At 43.3% G+C, this 18,146-nt stretch overlaps 1 long non-coding RNA gene across 1 annotated transcript; it reads left to right on the top strand.

Moving 5' to 3' along the window:
• Positions 1–2,689: 2,689 nt before the first annotated feature.
• On the top strand, positions 2,690–13,965 carry LOC137097500 (uncharacterized). Its single transcript, XR_010910232.1, has 3 exons — positions 2,690–2,806; positions 8,579–8,704; positions 13,830–13,965. It is a non-coding gene; the product is annotated as an uncharacterized lncRNA (long non-coding RNA).
• The last annotated feature ends 4,181 nt before the right edge of the window (positions 13,966–18,146 follow it).

The following is an 18,146-nucleotide window of genomic DNA, read 5'->3' as shown; positions in this document are numbered from 1 at the left end:
TGTAATGTTTTCCGTTGGTCATGGGAGTCCCGTGTGCCATGTTTGGTTCAATTCCATCATTGGTTGAGTTCAGAATGCTCTTTCATAGTAGGTAAATGATAAATCCCAGCAACTACAACTCCCAAATGACGAAATCAATTTTTGAGTGATGGCCACTTTTTGGGTTAGTAGGTGTCTTGTGGTCAAATTTGTTGGCAATTCATCTGGCGGTTTTCAAATTATGTTAATCCCAGAATTCAAACAGCCCCCCCTCCCAAACCCACCAGTTATCAACGTTGGCCATGTAGGTAGCGTGCCAAGTTTGGTGCAGATCCATTGATGGCTGGGGTCAGAGTGCTCTTTAATTGTAGGTGAACTATAAATCCCAGCAACTACAACTCCCAATTGTCACGGTCTATTTTCCCCAAAGTCCACCCATGTTCACATTTGTGCATATTGAGTATTCCAGAAGTTTGGTCCAGATCTATTATTGTTTGAGTCCACAGTGCTCTCCGGATGTAGGTAAACTATAACTCCAAAACTCAAGATCAATGCCCACAAAACCCTTCATGGGAGTCCTGTATGCCAAGTTTGATCCAGTTCCATTATTGGTGGAGTTCAGAATGCTCTTTGATTGTAGGTGAACTATAAATCCCAGCAACTACAACTCCCAAATGACAAAATCAACCCACCCGCCCAATCCCACCAGTATTCAAATTTGGGTGTATTGGGTATTTCTGCCAAATTTCGTCCAGTGTATGAAAATACATCCCGCAGATATTTACCTTACAATTCATAACAGTAGCAAAATGACAGTTATGAAGTACCAATGAAAATAATTTTATGGTTGGGGGTCACCACAACATGAGGAACTGTATTAAGGGGTTGCAGCATTAGGAAGGTGGAGAACCATTGTGTTAGAGTGAATCATGAAGCCTGGAGTAATTGCCTTTCCGGAGTTTTGGAGTTGGGTGCCATCTCTACGCAGATGACATGCAACTCTACTACTCTTTTCCACCAAACTCCAAGGAAGCCTCTCGGGAGCTGGACGAGTGCCTGGCTGCTGTGGCTGTCTGGATGAGGACGAACAAGCTGAAGATTAATCCTGACAAGACAGAGGTCCTCCTGGTTGATCGTAAACCAGACTAAGGTATAGGGTGGCAACCTGTGCTGGACGGGGTTACACTCCCCCTGAAACCACAGGTCCACAGTTTGGGTGTCTTCCTGGACTCATCACTTACGCTTGAAGCTCAGATATCGGCGGTGGCCGGGAGGGCCTTTGAACAATTGAGACTTGTACGCCAACTGTGACCGTATCTCATGAAGGCAGATCTGGCCAGGATAGTCCATGCCTTAGTCACCTCCAGATTGTACTACTGTAATGCACTCTACATGGGGCTGCCCTTGAAAACAGCCCGGAAATTTCAGTTGGTTTAACGGGCGGTGGCCAGGTTGTTAACTGGTGCTCCTTACAGGGAGAGGTCAACCCTCCTGTTTAAGGAGCTCCATTGGCTGCCGTTCATTTTCCGGGCCCAATTCAAGGTGCAGGTGCTTACCTAGGTAAAGGTAAAGGTAGTCCCCTGACATTAAGTCCAGTCATGTCTGACTCTGGGGTATGGTGCTCATCTCCATTTCTAAGCCGAAGACCCAGCGTTGTCCGTAGACACTTCCAAGGTCATGTGGCCGGCATGACTGCATGGAGCGCCGTTACCTTCCCACCGGAGCGGTACCTATTGATCTACTCACATTTGCATGTTTTTGAACTGCTAGGTTGGCAGAAGCTAGGGCTGACAGTGGAAGCTCACGCCGCTCCCCGGAATTGAACCTGCGACCTTTCGATCAATAAGCTCAGCAGCTCAGTGCTTTAACCCACTGCACCACTGGGGGCCCAGATGCTTAGCTACAAAGCCCTAAACGGTCTGGGACCCATCTACCTGCGTGACCGCATTTCTGTATACAAACCCACACGATCTCTTTGTTCATCTGGAGAGGCCCTGCTCACGATCCCACCTACATCGCGAGCGCGATAGGTGGGGACGAGGGACAGGGCCTTCTCGGTGGTGGCCCCACGACTCTGGAACTCCCTCCCCAAGGACATCAGGCATGCCCCAACATTGGCAGTCTTTAGAAGGAGCTTGAAAACGTGGATGTTCCAGTGTGCCTTCCCAGAATAAGGAATCCCAAGCAATACGTCCCAAGTGCACTTTACGAGAGATTTAGAATTATCTGCAGACCCACTTATCCCTAAAATATCCATCCTATTTCTCTTGAACATGCCCAGCATTTTTAAAATTTTAATCATTACATTTGGCCCTACCACAGGTTTTAAATGCGTCGTGATATTATTGTTATTGTTTTGCTTTGTTATGAGTTATTTATTGCTGTGTTGTTGTTGTTGTTGTTGTTGTGTTTATTGATGTATTTGGGCTCGGCCTCTTGTAAGCCGCACCGAGTCCTGCGGGAGATGGTAGCGGGGTATAAATAAAGGATTATTATTATTATTATTATTATTATTATTATTATTATTATTATTTCCTGCCATGTATTACGTGGAGGCTTGACTTCTCCCAACAGATTTCTGTATTGCTAATGTCAATCAGGAAAACAGTGAAGAATTGCATAGCATTGTGAAGCAGGCATTCCAAAGAGACGTATTTACTATCTGTACTAACATATTTATCTTCTTTCTTTTCTATAGAAGAGGGAACGAAATACCATATAGCAGGCTGTGTCAAACGGCATTCACCCTGCACCCTTTCAAAATATGTTTGTGGTGCTATGGAAACATCAGAGTGCTGTGACGACCATGACTACTGCAATGATGACAGTATGTAGTCCACATCACGTCAGCAACAATATCAATATCTAACCAAGATTCAGGTTTTAGAGCCCTCTTACAGATCTGGGAGGAAATGGTAGTAATCTTTGATTGTGTGTTCACTTTCTCATTCTCATTAGAACATTTTTCTAATGGAAAGGAATTTCAGGGTCAGGTGCCACAGGAGTATGCAAATTTTCCAGGCATCCTCACAACCTCTGAGGATGCCTGCCATAGATGCAGGTGAAACGTCAGGAGAGAATGCTTCTGAAACATGGCCATACAGCCTGGAAAACACACAACAACCCAATTTCCAGGTTTGGTGGGATCAGGTCCCACTAAAGAAGAGACAATGTTAGCTCCCTCCTTCCTTCCAGTGATTATTTATTTGTTATTTATTTATATTGTCGAAGGCTTTCATGGCTGGAATCACTAGGTTCTTGTGGGTTTTTTCGGGCTATAGGGCCATGTTCTAGAGGCATTTCTCCTGACGTTTCGCCTGCATCTATGGCAAGCATCCTCAGAGGTAGTGAGGTCTGTTGGAAGTAGGAAAATGGGTTTATATATCTGTTGAATGACCAGGGTGGGACAAAGGACTCTTGTCTGCTGGAGCTAGGTATGAATGTTTCAACTGACCACTTTGATTAGCATTTGATGGCCTGACAGTGCCTGGGGCAATCTTTTGTTGAGAGGTGATTAGATGTCCTTGTTTGTTTCTTCTCTGTTTGTAGTGCAAAACCCATTTTAAAACAATACAATAATTAAAATGAAGAACAATTTTAACAAATATAAACTTATTAGTATTTCAGTGGGAAGTGTGGACCTGCATTGGCTGATGAGATAGGATTGTTGTTGTTGTTGTTGTTGTTGTCGTTGTCATTGTCGTCATCATCGTCGTTGTGTGCTTTCATGCTGTTTCAAACCTAGGATGACCCTGAGTGAGGGCCGGATAAATGACCTTGGAGGGCCGTATCCGCCCCGGGCCTTAGTTTGAGGACCCCTGCTCTAAACCATTGCCAAATGTGGTAGTCCTGATGTTGTTGACCTGGGAACCAGTTCATCATCCTACTACAGTTTTGTTATGACAGGAATTTTGTGAGAATCAGAGATAACACAACACTAAGAAGGGGTAGGAATGTGATGTTTCTACTTCTTGGCAGTGGGTTGGACTGGATGATCCATCAGGTCTCTTTCAACAATAGGATTTTATGATTCTATGAATTAAACAATCTCAAGATGTTTTTGAATAATTTCAAGTAGCTCTAACCAGCATAGTCAAGACCCAGACTATTGGGAGTAGCAGTCAATTACATCCTAAGCACAAGAGTCAAGATAAAAGCCAAGCAAATGTGCCATATGCAGCCCCATAGGACCATTTGTGTAGCCCTCCAGAACTCTATGGGGTTAAGTTCTTTGGCCACAAAGGACTTTTTAGGGTCTGGAATTCAATCATATGGTGTCTGCCCATGGGCACATTGTGCTGACCATTCAGTTGACGCTTCCAAATGGTCACAGAACACTCCATTTCCTGATTGTTATTTGTTGATGTCACCTAAGAATCGATATGCACTGTTCTTCGTGGCTGACTTCCTATTTCCCTCTGAATGCCATGACTGCTCTCAGTCTTACATTTTTGTGATTTGCCCATTTCCTTCTTCAGATAATCCCACTCTCTGTGTTATTCATAAAAGTGCATTGTGCTGGCCATTCAGTTGAAGCTTCCAAATGGTCATGTTGTTGTTTTTGTTGGCTATTCATTCAGTCATTTCCAACTCTCCGTGACCTCATGGACCAGCCCATGCCAGAGCTCCCTGTTGGTCACCACCACCAGCTCCTTCAAGGTCAAGCCAGTCACTTGAAGGATATCATTCACCCATCTTGCCCTTGGTTGGCTCCTGTTACTTTTTCCTTCCATTTTCCCCAGCATCATTATCTTCTCCGAGTTTTCCTGCCTTCTCATTATGTGATCAAAGTACTTCATTGTATTGTCGAAGGCTTTCATGGCTGGAATCACTAGGTTCTTGTAGGTTTTTTCGGGCTATAGGGCCATGTTCTAGAGGCATTTCTCCTGACGTTTCGCCTGCATCTATGGCAAGCATCCTCAGAGGTAGTGAGGTCTGTTGGAAATAGGAAAATGGGTTTATATATCTGTGGAATGACTGGGGTGGGGTAAAGAGCTCTCTGCTGAAGCTAGGTGTGAATGTTTCAGCTGGCAACCTTCATTAGCATTTGAAGGCCTGGCTGAGCCTGGGAAAATGTTCTGTTGAGAGGTGTTAAGATGTGCCTGGTTGTTTCCTCTCTGCTGTTTTGCTGTAGTAATTTTAGAGTTTTTTTAATACTGGTAGCCAGATTTTGTTCATTTTCATGGTCTCCTCCTTTCTGTTGAAATTGTCCACATGCTTGTGGATTTCAATGGCTTCTCTGTGTAGTCTGACATGGTGGTTGTTGGAGTGGTCCAGCATTTCTGTGTTTTCAAATAATATGCTGGTTCATCAGGTGCTCTGCTATGGCTGACTTCTCTGGTTGAAGTAGTCTGCAGTGCCTTTCATGTTCCTTGATTCGTGTTTGGACAATGCTGCTGCGTTTGGTGGTCCCTATGTAGACTTGTCCACAGCTGCATGGTATACAGTAGAGTAAAGTACTTCATCTTTGCCTCAAATATCCTTCCCTCCAATGAGCAGCTGGGCATTATTTCCTGAAGTATGGACTGGTTTGATCTTCTTGTGGTTGAAGGCATTTTCAGAATTTTCCTCCAACACCACAGTTCAAAGGCACCTATCTTCCTTCGCTCAGCCTTCCTTATCACATCCAAATGGTCATAGAACACTCTATTTCTTGATTGTTATTTGTTGATAATATCACCTAAGAATTGATATACACTGTTCTTTGGGGCTGACTTCCTATTTCCCTCTCACTTAATCCTTAAAGCGATGAGGAACAGAGGTCATTGTGTCATCTCCTATTTCTACCTACATCCTTCCATGACTTTGTTTCTCTTCTGGACCAACCAGATGAGTAAAATGCTCCTTTCCACTATCTACACTTAATCTTCTCTCTCACATGTGTTTCTCATGTTTGCTAGGACTTACTGAGGACCATGCAGAAAGAATTAGCTCAGTGGTTCTCAACCTGGGGTCCCCAGATGTTTTTAGCCTACAACTCCCAGAAATCCCAGTCAGTTTACCAGCTGTTAGGATTTCTGGGAGTTGAAGGCCAAAAACATCTGGGGACCCCATGTTGAGAACCATTGGATTAGCTGCTTGGGTCTCCTCCGGAGTAGCAGGATCTGAGGAGAACGTATCCTACAAGGTTTTTCTCCTCAAGGCTTGTTCTCAAAAACGGAGGAGGTGGGAACCACATTGGCTTAAGGGATAAATCTGAAAACTGATAATTTTGATTAAACTGGCAAGATAATACAATGTGTAAAGAGGAATGAAACGTTACTGTCAGCTAGACACCGTCCTAAGGAGGACAACATCATTCTCCTGGGAGGACTTTAATGCAAGAGTTGGGTGAGACTTCGATCTGTGGTCAAGTACCATAGGAGAAGACGGGGTTGGAAAAAGCAACTTTAATGTCATTCTTCTTCTCACCAAATGTGTGGAACACAACCTTGTCATCACCAACATGCTCTTCAGCCAGAAAAAACAAGGTTAAGACATCATGGAAGCACTCCAGATCAAAGCATTGGCCCCTCTTTGACTATGTAATTACATGTGCCAAAGACTGCTGAGACCTGTTTCTCACAAGAGCAATGACAGGTGCTGATGACTGCTGGACAAACTACAGCTTAATCCGATCCACGATGGCTATCAAGATCGTCCCCAAACATAGACTCCAAGGAAGAAAGATAAGGTGCAAAATGAACACCTAAGCCCTTCAGGAGCCCTCCAAACAAGCCCTTCTCTAAACAATGCTCAAGGATCATCTATCCATAGAACACCCCAAAAATGTTGAGGAACATTGGAACAAACTGAAGACCTCCACCATTACAGCCTGTGAAGAAATCATTGGATATCAAACCAAGAAAAAGCAAGATTGGTTTGATGAAAATGACAATGAGATCCACAGCCACTTACAGACCCACTGCCAAGACACCACATATAGAAGACAATCATCCTCAAGCTACGAGCGATTGCCTAAGTAAGTAAGTGACAGGATGTCCTTTATAATGGGACAAAATGCCACAGCAATATGACAGTCCCCTTCCACACACACACCATGGGATAGAGTCCTAGGCCATGGGTTCTTAAACTTTTTCCATTTGCTACTCTTTTCCGCCTGGGAACATTTTCATAACTTTAGGTATTAGATACAAAATGTATAAAACAGACATCAAATTAAACATTTACTGATTTTGTATTGTCGAAGGCTTTCATGGCTGGAATCACTAGGTTCTTGTGGGTTTTTTCGGGCTATAGAGCCATGTTCTAGAGGCATTTCTCCTGACGTTTCGCCTGCATCTATGGCAAGCATCCTCAGAGGTAGTGAGGTACACCTCACTACCTCTGAGGATGCTTGCCATAGATGCAGGCGAAACGTCAGGAGAAATGCCTCTTGAACATGGCTCTATAGCCCGAAAAAAACCCACAAGAACCTTTACTGATTTTATTTTTTATTTGTCGTGTCAGGGCAACCAGTCAATTGTATTACTTTTCTAACAGAACACAACAAACAAACAGACAAAATACAAAATTTGCGAGTTTGGTCGTTGATTAAATGTAGCTGGCCACTTGGAGTGCCTCTGGTGTTGCCGCAAGAAGGTCCTCCATTGTGCATGTGGCAGGGCTCAGATTGCATTCCAGCAGGTGGTCTATAGTTTGCTCTTCTCCACACTCGCATGTCATGGATTCTACTTTGTGACCTCATTTCTTGAGATTGGCTCTGCATCTCGTGATGCCAGAGCGCAGTCTGTTCAGCGCCTTCCAAGTCGCCCAGTTTTCTGTGTGCCCAGGGGGGAGTCTCTCATTGGGTATCAGCCATTGGTTGAGGTTCTGGGTTTGAGCCTGCCAATTTTGGACTCTTGCTTGCTGAGATGTTCCAGCGAGTGTCTTTGTACATCTTAGAAAACTATTTTTAGTTTTAAGTCGTGGACGTGCTGGTTGATACCCAAACAGGGGATGAGCTGGAAATGTCTCTGCCTTGGTCCTTTCACTATTGGCTGCTACTTCCCAGCGGATGTCAGGTTGTGCAATACCAGCTAAGCAGTGTAATTTCTCCAGTGGTGTAGGGCGCAGACACCCTGTGATAATGCGGCATGTTTCATTAAGAGCCACATCTACTGTTTTAGTGTGGTGAGATGTATTTCACACTGGGCATGCGTACTCAGCAGCAGAGTAGCATAGCGAAAGGGCAGATGTCTTCACTGTGTCTGGTTGTGATCCCCAGGTTGTGCCAGTCAGCTTTCGTATGATATTATTTCTAGCACCCACTTTTTGCTTGATGTTCAGGCAGTACTTCTTGTAGGTAATTTATTTACTGATAACCAATCAGCATTTGAAAGACTTGCAAAACAGGTGGATGTTCCTTTTTATCAAGTACAGCTGAAGCATTTTTTGCAGAGTCCACTATAAACAGTCCACATTGTGGTTGACAGATTCATAAACATGTCTAGAAGGCACTCGGAGAGACCTAGGCTTTTTCTGATACTAAAGGCAATATGTCAAAGCCATGTGATATTTTCAAAGACAGAGACCCTCTGACTAAAAAGAAGTGGAAAATGCCAGATGCTATTTGGTTTTAAAGCTAATACTCTCTGCATTATGTTCTTTCTCTTTCCAGCACCGGATCAACTTCGCTGCTTGGTTTGCAGAAAATATGATATAGCCTTGGGTAAATGTGTGGAAGGAAAGTCAACTTGTATACCTTCGCCAGGACAAAAATGCAGGGTCGTGACATATAATCCAAGTATGTTCAATGCCAAGTGACTCTGGGGACTTGATGGTACCGTTACATGTTAACTCTTAGCATGACAAAACAGTTACTATGTAATAGGTATAACTGAAACCTAGTGGGCAAAGTCCTATAATTGGAATGTAGCCATGGAGGGGTATAACCTATTTCAGGGAAACAGACCAAAACAGGAGAGGGTGGGGTAGCATTATATGTCAAAAATACTTACACCTGTGAAAAGATGCAAGACTTCAGTCTTGGAAACCAGGTTAACAGCAACTGGATAAGAATTAAGGGAACAAGGACTGAAAAATGTAGTTGTGGAGTCTACTACAGACCTCCAAGTCAGACTGAAGAACTGGATGTAGCCTTCCTTGACCAGATGACCAAATTTGCAGAAAGAGGAGATGTAGTAGTAATGGAGGATTTCAAAGACTCTGATATTTGTAGGAAAACAAACATTGTCAGAGCATAAAGTCCAACAAATTCCTCACTTCCCTTGCAGACAATTCTATTGTCCAGAAGGTAGAAGCGGCAAAAAGAGAACGGCTATTCTAGATTTGAGGATCAGGCCAATGGAGTGGAAGTGGCGGGATCCTTAGGTGGGAGGGACCATGTGCTCCTGGAGTTTGTGATACAAAGGAAGGGTAAATCTAAGAGAAGTCAAACATGCATTCTAGGCTTGGGTAACAACGGAAAAAATTGTTTCTAAACTTGTTTCGTTTTTAGGGGTCCATCACGTTTCGTTTTTTAAAAGAATTCCAAATTTTTCCTTTTAAAAATTTTGAAATTTACGAAATTTCGTATAATTACGAATCGATTCGTTAATGGCGGGCGCGATTGCACAATATGCTAAAAAAAACCTCCAAATGAGACAGGGGGAACTTCTGAAGCTTCCCTCTCCCTCTGTTGTTGACTGTTGGTGTGATAAAACAAACAACAACTATAAAACTTGCACCAGACATGCGAAAATAATTACGAAATAATTACGAAATAATTACGAAATAAATTGAAAAAATTGTTTCGAATCTCATTTACTCCTCACACTATTCCTGCATGGCTCAATATTGGATCGTAAGCTAATTTAAATATGAATTAATAACGAATTACAAAATTAACAAACGAAACCGCCCAAGCCTAATGCATTCTAGACTGCTAAAATAGAAGGGAGTTAATGATGGATGGGAAAGTGAGAAATTGAAGGCAGAATTGGAAACAGTGCTAACAAAGAGAAATAATAAGTGAAGTCTCAAGTATCCAGAATCGATGCCCAAAAAACTTTGAACTGGGCTAAGATTTAAAAGAGACATGCACAAGAAATGGAAAAGGGGGGAAATCACCAACGATGAATTCAGATGAATAACCATCATATGCAGGAAACTGGTTCTTAAGGCTAGGGTGCAAAATGAGTTCAGGCTTGCCAGAGAAATTAAAAATGATAAAAATTGGTTTTTTGGTTTTGTCAGTAGAAAAAGCAAATGGCAGAGCTTCTGTGTGGAGAAGGTGGTGAAATACTAACAAGAGATAGGGAAAAGGCAGGGCTGCTCAACACCTTCTTTGTCTCAGTCTTCTCCCAAAGGGTGATTAGTGTTCAACCAGAGCAATATGAAGCAGATGAAGTAATAGGGGAAATGCAACCCAAAATAGGTAAAGAAGTAGTCTAGGAATATCTAGCTCCTCTAAATGAATTCAAGTCTCCAGGGCCAGATGAACTACATCCAAATATTGAAGGAACTAGCAGAAGTAATACCAGGACCACTGGCAATAATCTTGGAGAATTCTTAGAGAGCCTTGAGTCGCCTCCGGTCTGAGAAAGGCGGTATACAAATGTGGTAAATAAATAAATAAATAAATAAATAAGAGAACAAGAGAAGTTCCAGTAGACTGGAGGAGAGCAAATGTTGTCTGCATCTTCAAGAAGGGAATAAAGAGGGGCCCAAACAATTACCATCCAAACAGCCAGACATGGAGCCCCCGGTGGCGCAGTGGGTTGAACACCTGTGCCAGCAGACTGAAGACTGACAGGTCGCAGGTTCGAATCCGGGGAGAGGCGGATGAGCTCCCTCTATCAGCTCCAGCTCCTCATGCGGGGACATGAGAGAAGCCTCCCACAAGGATGATAAAAACATCAAATCATCCGGGCGCCCCCTGAGCAACATCCTTGCAGACCGCCAATTCTCTCACACCAGAAGCAACTTGCAGTTTCTCAGGTTGCTCCTGACATGACCAAAAAAAAAAGCCTGACATCAATACCAGGAAGGATCCTGGAGAAGATCATTAAAGGAGCAATCTGTAACCAATTAGAAAGAAATGCTGTGATTACTAAAAGTCTGTCAGAGTAAAATTTGGGGGGAATATGCGCAGCGAAGGTTGCTAGATCAAACAGACACAGGACTCCAAAAATTCCAGGACTCTGTAGTTTTCCAGTTTTAAAATAACACAAAGTTTACTAAGTACATCCACACACGTCTATTCTAAGCGGGCTAAAATCAGGGACTACAAAGCACAGCACAAAACAGTTTTCTGAACATCTGCTTATTTCACTTCTCTGGCCGGATCCTCCCTTTTTCTTCCCAGCCAGAGAACGCGTTTTCTGACTTCTGTCAAGGTCACGTTTTCTCTGCCTCTTTGCTTCTCACAGTATTTCTCATGCACAATTGAACATAACAGAATCCACATTGAATGACATTTTAACCCATTCTTAATTTCATAGAAACACATTGAAAAACACACATGCATAACTTCAATAATTTTGACAAAGTCAACATGAATTTCTCAAAAACAAGTCATGCCAGACTAATCTTCTCTTTTTTTTGGTAGAGCCACAAGCTTGGTAGCTGCAGGGAATGCTGTGGTTGTAGCATATCTTGATTTCAGGAAGGTCTTTGACAAGGTCCCTCATGACCATCTTGCAACAACTTAGTCAAATATGGGTTAGGCAATGCTACTATTAGGTGGATATGTAATTGGTTAAGCTACCAAACTCTTCATCCTGGAGAGAAGTGACTAGTGGAGTGCTGCAGGGAGTGGTCCTGGGCCCAGTAATGTTCAACATCTTCATTAATGACCTAGATCAGTGGTTCTCAACCTTCCTAATGCCATGACCCCTTAATACACTTCCTCGTGTATGGTGACCCCCCAACCATAAAATTATTTTGTTGCTACTTCATAACTGTCATTTTGCTGCTGTTGTGAATCGTAATGTAAATATCTGGTATGCAGGATGTACGTTCATTCACTGGACCAAATTTGGCACAAATACCCAATATGTCCAAATTTGAATACTGGTGGGGGAATGGTGGAGGGGAATGATTTTATCCCGTGGGAGCTGTAGTTGTTGGAATTTATAGTTCACCTACAATCAAAGAGCATTCTGAACTCCACTAATGATGGAATTGAACCAAACTTGGCACACAGAACTCCCATGACCAACAGAAAATACTGGAAGGGTTTGGTGAGCATTGACCTTGAGTTTGGGAGTTGTAGTTCACCTACATCCAGAGAGCACTGTGGACTTAAACAATGATGGATCTGGACCAAACTTGGCACGAATTCCCAGTATGCCCAAATGAGAACACTGGTGGAATTTGGGGGAAACGGACCATGACATTTGGGAGTTGTAGTTGCTGGGATGTATAGTTCACCTACCATCAAAGAGCATTCTGAACCCTACCAATGATTGAATTGGGCCAAACTTCCCACACAGAACCCCATGATCAACAGAAAATACTGTTTTCTGATGGTCTTTGGCGACCCCTCTGACACCCCCTTGTGACCCCTCCAGGGGTCCTGACCCCCAGGTTGAGAAACACTGACCTAGATGAAGATTTAGAGGGCATACTTATCAAGTTTGCAAATGACACCAAATTAGGGGGGATAGTTAGAACTCCAGAGGACAGATCAGAATCCAAAATGACAGTAACAGATTAGAGAGTTGGGCCAAAACTAACGAAAGGAGAAATGTAAGCTGCTACACTTAGGCAGAATAAATGAAATGCAAAGATACAGAATGTGTGACTCTTGAGCAGACAACAGTCCATGTGAGAAAGATCTTAGAGTCTTCATGGACAACAAGTTGAACATGAGCAACAGTGCGATGCAGCAGCTAAAAAGCCAATGGGATTTTTAGCTGCATCAAAAGGGATATAGCATCTAGATCGAGGGAGGTCATGTTTCCACTCTATTCTGTTTTGGTTAGACCTCACCTGGAATACAGTGTCCAATTCTGGGCACCACAATTATTGACAAGGTGGAAAGTGTCCAGAGGAGGGCAATTAAAATGAACTAAGTTCTGGACACCATGAATCCCCGTAAGGAGCATCTTAAAGAGCTGTTTAGCCTGCAGAAGAGAAGGTTGGGAGGAGACTTTTTTCATGTCAGGAGCGATTTGAGAAACTGCAAGTCGCTTGTGGTGTGACAGAATTGGCCATCTGCAAGGATGTTGCCCGAGGACGTCTGGATGTTTGATGTTTTACCATCCTTGTGGGAGGCTACTCCATGTTCCCGCATGGGGAGCTGGAGCTGACAAAGGGAGCTCAACCGACTCCCCAGATTCAAACCAATGGGTTCAAGTTACAGGAAAGGAGATTCCACCTGAACATTAGGAAGAAGCTTTTGACTGTAAGAGCTGTTCAGCAGTGGAACTCTCTGCCTCAGTGTGTGGTGGAAGTTCCTTCCTTGGAGGCTTTTAAATAGAGGTTGTATGGCCATCTGTCAGAGGTACTTTGATTCTGCTTTTCCTGCATGGCAAGGGGTTGGACTACATGGCCCATGTGGTCTCTCCCAACACTATGATTCTATGACACTTTTAAAATGCTTTATTGTCTATATAGTTGTGCCAAGTTATTCGTATTCAGATGTTATGTAGTACGAACACCTTTTTGTGGTCCTTATTGTATGCACTGAGCTTACAGTATCATCCCAAGACATATTAGATTGATCCAGAATTCTGGATTATTGCCCATCCTTGCCAATGTTTGTTTTAACTTCTACCGTTGCTCCAAATTATTTGTGAACATCAAGTTCAGGAAAATAGAGAAGCATCCCATTTTCCAAGTATTGATATAGAATGAGATTTCATGGCAGACATTAATGAGAGATGCAGCTATACTAACATGTTTCTTATCCTCCTTTTCTATAGGTGATGGAGTCCAATTTCAGAGAATGGGATGCACCCATTCACTTGAGGAATGCAGAATGCCGACTGTATTTGGTACTGATTATCGGATCGTAGCTAGATCATGCTGTTCTGAGCAGAATTACTGCAATGGCTTGAATTAAGCATTGGTAAGAATATAAAGCTTATATTGTTTCTTCTCTACTGTATTACTGTATTAAGATTTCCAAGCCCTCTTCCTATTCTCCCACAAACCTTGGGAAAAGGTGGTAGTGATCCATAATTGTGTGTTCACTTTCTCCTATCCTGCCTACTAGGGTTGGTTGATCCAAGTCGTGAGTTTCTTAACTCGTAATGAAATCGTAAATAAATTACCTTTTGAAGCGATATCGACGCGTTTTGGCAACCTGGAAGTGTTTTTGCCATATTGAAGCCGCGTCCGGCATCTTCCTTATGACTTCCGCCAGTGAATCGTAAATGCTGGGGGTGTGGCCTTCAGGAACAGCTGTTCTTACCCATGGCCACCTCCTTCCTCTTTGCATCGGTGGCTTTGCGAGGTGGGCTTTGTGAGGTGGGCGTGGATATGCCCAGCTCTTCCGCATCGCTGCTTGTCGCTAGGGAGGTAGCCACTCCCACCGCCAGGGCCATAACCAGAAAATTTTTTCGGGAGGGGTTGAAAATTTCAGGGGGGGGGGTTTGAAAATTTCGCAGGGGGAGGGGGTTGAAACCTGCGTCCTAGCTCACACTGAAACAAAGAGCACAGCAGGGGGCAGAGCAACCTTCAATAGGCTGCAGCTCCGCCCTTGTCAACCACCTCCACCAAGTCTGGCCTCCTTAATGAGAGCCCTTGTCCCCCACCCCCAACTTGGTTGCTTCACTACTGTTCTGTCGCGCGTTGGGCCTGTAAATAATTGTCTTTAGAACAGGATGTGCAACCTTTGCCCAGCGGGAAGCCAGGGGGCCTAAAGAGAAGTTCTCAGAGGTTTCCACCACAAACAGTCTTTAGATGGCTTGAGAAGTACAACAAAGTCTTTTATTAATGAACAATCAAACAGAAATTTCTCTTGTCTTCAGTAAAGTTAAGCAAATGATTCCAAGCTTTTAGGCAACTGGTGAATTCCTAATCTTGCCCACAAAGGACAGGCAACTGTCTTAAATAACTTCTTCTTTAAAGGAAAATCCCCTTTTTAACTTCTCCCAGGCTGACTGTAATCTAACCCTTACTGATGAGGCCTCCGCTACCGGGTCGAACTGCATCTTGAATGCCGAGTGGACCTACCAGCAAGGCAGTAGATGTTCTCCAGCTGGAGTTCTTTGGTCTTTAGGGCTGTTTTCCTGGAAATTCTTTGGAGACTCTTAAGACCTTTCTCCCCCGGAAGGTCTTAAGGGTTGAAGCTTTTGTACAGGGGAAGCTTGCACACATCCTATACATAAGCTTACCTTGCTGAGACTAACTAAAAATGGTTCCCTTCCCTTCCCAATTGCCCTGAGCAAGGGACGGAACCAAAACTTAACAATGATGGACAGGTGACTTGCCCTATGACTGCAAGCAAAGAAGCCACCTATCTGCAGAGTCCCTGAAACCTAGGACTGCAAGCAAACATTTAATACAAAGCAAATAAAGTTGGAGCTCCTGGTACAGCTGTACCAGAACAACTACATCGGCTATTGCTGCAAGTAATGACAGTGTGAATAAATTGCCAATATTTGCTTGAGATAGTGCTTGCAGTTCTGGAGGGACTCTTGATTTTTTGCATCTCATAGACTTAGCATGGGGATTTGGTTAACCAGTTAAAATTCATGAGTAAACCAGGTTTTTTTTAAAAAAAATCTGAAACATTTCGGGGGGGGGGGGTTGAACCCCTAACCCCCCCCTCGCTATAGGCCTGCCCACCGCACACAGCCCACCTCACAAAGCTGCCAATGCAAAGAGGAAGGAGGTGGCCGTGGGTAAGAACAGCTGTTCCTGAAGGCCATGCCCCCAGCGACCTCCAAGGAGAGCTGTGCTTGGCCACGGCCACCTCTTCCTTCTGCATGACAGCTTGCCAGGGAAGGGAAACTGCGAGATTTTAAACTAATCTCGCAGTTTCCCTTCCCGGAGCGACTGCGAATGGCGATGGGTGGCAGGGGAATGAGGTAGGCATGGCTATGCCCAGCTCTTCTTGACAGCCACTGGGGGAAACCGCATTGACGCTTGTCGCCAGGGAGGCTAGGGAAATTGCAAGATTTTAAACTAATAGGTGGGAGGGCACCTTCCATTAACGAAGTAAATGAAGCTATTCAGATTTTTGCTATTTCTAATATTTTTTCCAAAAAAATTGAGAAATAATTTTAAAATCAAAACACCTGCAAACGAAACGAGTTTAGAACCAATTTTTTTCTTGATCAACCAAGCCTCCTGCCTACCAGTTTATGCAACTGGATTATTCAGTCTGAAATACTAATATTGTTCTACCTGAAGGAAACAGTTTGATGTCAGTGGAGTGGTTAATCTACTCTGTGCTTTAGTTTGAAATTTAAGGAAGCCATCCAAAGTATTGATACCTACAAAACAGGCTACGTAGGTTGCTGAGAAGATTTAATTCCTATTGTCATGAGAACTCCCTAATTATTAACAAATCGAAGTCAAAAATAATGGTATTTGGCAAACGACCCAATAGACATAGATGGCTTCTGGATGGTGAACCAATAGAGCAAGTCTGCACTTTTACATACCTAGCTGTCGTTTTCTCCGAGACTGGTTCTTGGCTCCCACATCATCAAAGGAGCTCAGCCAGAGCGAGAGCATGGGCAAACCAACTGCTAAAATTAACAAACCATAACCAACCAGGTTCCTTAGACCCGCTTCTTAAGGTATATAAGGCCAAGGTTACCCCCATGCTCCTGTATGGAGCGGAAGTCTGGGGCCTAAACCAGGTATCCGTATTAGAGCAATCTCAAGCACAGCACCTGCGTAACTTTCTAGAAGTGGATAAAAGGACTCCAGCTGCAGCAGTGAGAGCAGAAACAGGAGTATATACAGTCAATGGTTTATCCAAAATTAGGGCATATAAATATTGGATAAAATTAAATGCCATGGCAAATGATAGGCTACCAAAATTGTGCCTGTTAGAGCAGACCAAAAACCAACATCAGTCCTCTTGGCTAGTGCAACTGACAAAATACATCAGGACTTGTGGACTTCCAATTCTATACCCAAATCTTCTAGAGGAATTAGATCCAAAAATGGTGGCACAAGGAATACAGGATATAGAGGCTCAGAAAGACATTGCCACCCTTAGTAAAGCCGGCTCACTGAAATGGTTAAGTCGCTTTAAACATACTTTTCAAACAGCCGAATACCTAAAGACAGAAATGCCTAAACATCTAAGGAGGGTATTCACTAGAACCCGTTTCGAACAGACAGATACAATGGTTAAACATGGAAGGTTTAACCAAGTTCCATATAATGAGCGTTTCTGTATCTGTGGGGCGACAGAGGTAGAGGATATTACACATGTACTGTTTAATTGTATTTTGTACAACAAAGAGAGAAATCAATACCTCGAACCATTCATCATACAGAAGACTCACTGGGATCCCCATATCAAAATTACATTCTTAATGGCTGGCCAGAATGCGAAGATAACACACCAAACAACCCTTTTCCTTTATAAAGCAACGCAGCTGAGAACTGTGTATCTGGAGGCGATTGGGGTCAACTGTAGGGGTGACGCAGATATCTGAAGTGACTTGGGATTGTGTAATAGCTATTTTAACGTTCATTTTAACCTTCGTTTTTAATTTTTGTGGTATGAAATTTTATCTTGACATTTTAATGATGACATTTTTAGTTATCTTTTAACCTAATCAGGTTTGAATGTGTGTTGGTTCGCTGTTGCGGGGGTCTTGGGATGGTGATTATTGTCTGTTTGTGCACGTTTCTGTTTTTGTTTTTAATGTTGATGCGGTCAATAGACTATTCAATAAACTTTGCTTTGCTCTGATACCTACAAAATGGGCTCATTGCCTTAAGGACGTCTTTAAACATTGGACAAAATCTCAGTGATCTTTTTCCTCAAGTGCTGTTGGATATCCAATACAAGTACCTTATCCACAAACTAGATACTCATGGTTTCACTTATCCAGTCTCCCAAAATATTCTTCCCTTCGAAACAATTTTAAGTATCCTCTGAGTCCTCCAATGAGATTCTGTGAGATTTTCCAGCCCAACTATAGTATAAAATAGGGTTTGCCTTAGGGAGCATACAACTCCTTTGTTGCGCCAGCTCCACTGGCTGCCAGTTTGCTACCGGGCACAATTCAAAACGCTGGCGTTAGCCTATAAAGCCCTAAACGGTT

The sequence above is a fragment of the Anolis sagrei genome, chromosome 7 (assembly GCF_037176765.1).
Source record: "Anolis sagrei isolate rAnoSag1 chromosome 7, rAnoSag1.mat, whole genome shotgun sequence".
Taxonomy (NCBI): Eukaryota; Metazoa; Chordata; class Lepidosauria; order Squamata; family Dactyloidae; genus Anolis; species Anolis sagrei.
This window is presented reverse-complemented; position numbering and strand designations above follow the sequence as displayed.